The following is a 4,258-nucleotide window of genomic DNA, read 5'->3' on the forward strand; positions in this document are numbered from 1 at the left end:
CTGAAAATCGACTGACCCAAAAGTTGATTCAGTCGACTGAAGTGTGGCTTAATCGGAGCAGAGCAGTAGCACGAGCGAGTCGACTGAAGGTGCAGAGCAGTCGACTGAAGGTCTTCAATGAACCACCGTTAGGATTTGGAAAGAACGAATGAATCAATATAATGACAAAGGAAAAAGAATCTTAATGAACCACTGTAAGAGTTCGAAAATAACTGATGAAAGAGAATGAATCACCGGGGAGAATTAGAAGAACAAATATGCTCGAGGGGATTTAGATACAAAAGAACAAAGAGATAACGAGCTGATAAAGAATACTTGACAGATGCGCCGGGATAATTGGATAACGGTAGCTGAAATGTGAGGACGAAGAATTCTTCTGGAAAGATGGCCTCCGGTGAAAAGAAATGGGAAAACAACTTCCGACATACTCCGGATGAGTAAGAAAAGAATATTTGACAAATGGCATAATTCGAGACGATAGCATGAAACTAGAACCGCGAGTCTTCGAGAGAGCGGGCAAGATTTAAGAGGAACTCTTCTTCGATCTTCAAATGACGACGGGAAACACCACCAAAATTACTGAGATACTCCGGGAGAATGAAAAGCGAAGAGGTTGAGCCAAAAATGAAATGATTAAGAAACGATCTTGGAAGGCATCTGACTGATGAAATTCATTCTTACGTCAAACTCGAAAAGAATTAGGAATGGCTCCGGAATACTTAGAAGAGTCAGGTAAGATCCTGGGAAAAGACCTGTGGGTTAGGGGCCACTAAAGAGAAAAACACCGTTGGAAAGGGATGTTGAACAGATACATGATGCACCGGAATGATTGAAATATTTGAATGAGGTGACAACCCCGAATTAATTCGAACATACACGAATCTCCTGAGATGTCTTGAGCACTCCGGAATGATTGAATGACGAGAGGCGAACGAGCAAGGAAAACACTTGATCCAAGGAAAAGAATATGATCAACCGAAAAACTTAAATTGAGTCCAGCGGAAAAGAGATGAAGAATGTCAAACAAAAGAGAATTCACCGGTTGAAACAATCGATGAAAGACTAAAGAGGCTCCACACGAATGAAATTGATGCTCGAAACAGACTCAGACTCCGGGAAGAAGAGGGTGGGAGGGCGGGAAAACAAACGCAACTTGGAAGGGGGAACCGACGAATATCTTGAAGAGAAAACACCAGTTGAAATCATTGAGGAAAGAAAGCAAAGACTTCGCACGAGTAGGATGGATACTCGATTACGGACTCCGGCTCCGAGAAGAAAAAGGGGTGGGCAGATGGGAAAAGAAAACAACTTAGGATTGAACTCAAAGATGAAGAGTCTCGAGTCAACTTGACGAGAAAAGCACCGGTTGAAAAGAGCTGAGGAACAACGATCAAAAAACCAACTACGTGAACCTAAAGAAAAATTTGAAGGGGAAGAGGACTAACTCAAAACACCTACGTCAAGATTCCTCACTGATACGTCTCCAACGTATCTATAATTTTTGATTGTTCCATGCCATTATATTACCCCTTTTAGATGTTTATGGGCTTTATTTTACACATTTATATCACTTTTGGGACTAACCTACAAACCGGAGGCCCAGCCCATATTGCTGTTTTTTTGCCTATTTCAGTATTTCGAAGAAAAGGAATATCAAATGGCGTCCAAACGGAATGAAACCTTCGGGGGCGTGATTTTTGTAATGAACGTGATCCGGAAAGCTTGGAGTGCAAGTCAAGAAGCTTCCGAGGGCCCCACAAGATAGGGGGTCGCGCCCCCTGTCTTGTGGGCCCCTCGAGCAGCAACCGACGTACTTCTTCCTCCTATATATACATACGTACCCCGAAAACATCCAGGAGCACCACGAAACACAATTTCCACCGCCTTAACCTTCTATATCCGCGAGATCCCATCTTGGAGCCTTCGCCGGCACTCTGCCAGAGGGGGAATCGACCACGGAGGGCTTCTACATCAACATCCTTGCCCCTCCGATGAGTTGTGGTAGTTTACCACAGACCTACGGGTCCATAGTTATTAGCTAGATGGCTTCTTCTCTCTTTTTGGATCTCAATACAATGTTCTCCCCCTCTCTTGTGGAGATCTATTCGATGCAAACTCTTTTTGCGGTGTGTTTGTCGAGATCCGATGAATTGTGGGTTTATGATCAAGTTTATCTACGAATAATATTTGAATCTTCTCTGAATTCTTTTATGTATGATTGAGTTATCTTTGCAAGTCTCTTTGAATTACCAGTTTGGTTTGGCCTACTAGATTGGTCTTTCTTGCCATGGGAGAAGTGCTTAGCTTTGGGTTCAATCTTGCGGTGTCCTTACCCAGTGACAGAAAGGGTTGCAAGGCACGTATTGTATTGTTGCCATCGAGGATAGCAAGTTGCGCAGCAAAGCGATAGAACGAAGCAACTACCATAGCAATGATAGTAATGAGATCCAAGGTGACAGTCATCTTGGCTGAAATCCCGCAAGTAAGAAGAACGAGTCCATGAAGAAGACGAACGGATGAAGCCGAACCAAGCATAGACGAACGAATCCTCACAATTGCAACGAAACAGGAACTATCGAGAAGAAGCACAACCAGAAATAAGCAAACAACAAGGTAAACACACAACACATAAACATGACAAGATTCTCAACCAAGCATGATGCATGACAAAGCTAGATGAGGCTACTGATGGCAATAGATGCTGCATACAAGAGCAACACATCAAAGCAAGTTTAAATGAGGCCGGAAGCAACATATAACAATTCCGATAAGTCCTCATATGCAAATTTAGAAATTGGTCCAGAACTGAATAAACCTTATGTTTGAGTTGTTAAACAGCAAGTTAAGATGAACCAAGATGATCTACACGAAATTCTAGTCAAGTTACATATAGTTCGGAGCTACGGCCTAGAAGATATGAGCAAAACAAGTTAAACTTGGCATTGATGCAAAATGCATACAAACATCAAACAAACACCTCAAAACAAGGATGAAACATGATAATATGAAACTTCATGCAAAATCAAGAAAGTTTCATATAGAGCACACTCAAAACGGAGCAACGGTTCAACACATCCACTATACAAGTTTAAAAGACAAGATGTCCAAAACAGCAACTAGGCATCTAGCAAGCATCAAAACAATATGCTACAGCACCTCAACATGAGAACAAAAGCCATGGGCATGAAGTACAGGTAAACCATGACAAAACATGAACACTGAGCTATCTCCAGAAAACAATATAACATGCTCAAAAGGACATGGCAAGATTGCAAATAATAACAGTTTACAGACTTAGCAGAAATAACATCAGGTTGCAATGTTTAGAGCTATCAAACAACATGCTACAGGAACTTAACATGGCAAACAAAGGCATTGCATGCTAATACTATATACAAAGAACAAAACTCCCTTACAGAACTAATTCCAAAGATCAACAGAAAAGATGGTAGCATCCATGCAAACATGGCAAGTGATATGACAGATTCAGACATGGCAGGAACAACAATAACTAGGCATGTTGGTGAGCTTTTACCACTCACCACAGAGCAATAAATGGCATTACAAGGTAACCAACAGTAATATGACATGTTTGTGAAGCTAAGCATGGCAAGAGCAAGTTCATAGGGTGCATGGATCACTAGCAGAGCTCATGGCAAAACTGAACTTAATGTTAACAGGCTGACAGCAACATTATTTAGCAAGTTTGGAGCAAGATTACAACAAACTACAGCAGGCTATAAATGCAACTATGGGCATGGATGGATAGAGCATGACATGTATAACAAAACATCCTTATTGAACACCTCTAGATTATGCATAGAATGACTTGTAGCTGCAGTTTTACATAGCATCATGATATAGCAGATTCAGACTAGCAAAACAGTAACAACAAGTACCCTACTTCACGAGCTCGATGCACTCACTACAAGATTCACAAAAATACATGGATTGCACCACTGTGAATATGCCATGATTTAGCTCAAAACTCATGTAGACATTAAGCTCATAGGATGCACACAAAAAATGCAATGAAAAAGAAAAAAACAGCAAGTTCTGATAACAGAGAGCAGTTAACATCATTTAGCACTCTTGCAACGATGATTAGGGCATCAAGATGGACTCAAACAAGCATGGCACAGTGGAACGAAATGAATAGCATCTCATGATGAACATTCTGATATACCATATGCACAAAACGGATCAGTACACACAAAGTTCTGGTATGTCAAAGTGGGCACCAGAATGCAACAATTTC

Source organism: Triticum dicoccoides, chromosome 2B (genome assembly GCF_002162155.2).
Source record: "Triticum dicoccoides isolate Atlit2015 ecotype Zavitan chromosome 2B, WEW_v2.0, whole genome shotgun sequence".
In the NCBI taxonomy this organism is placed as follows: Eukaryota; Viridiplantae; Streptophyta; class Magnoliopsida; order Poales; family Poaceae; genus Triticum; species Triticum dicoccoides.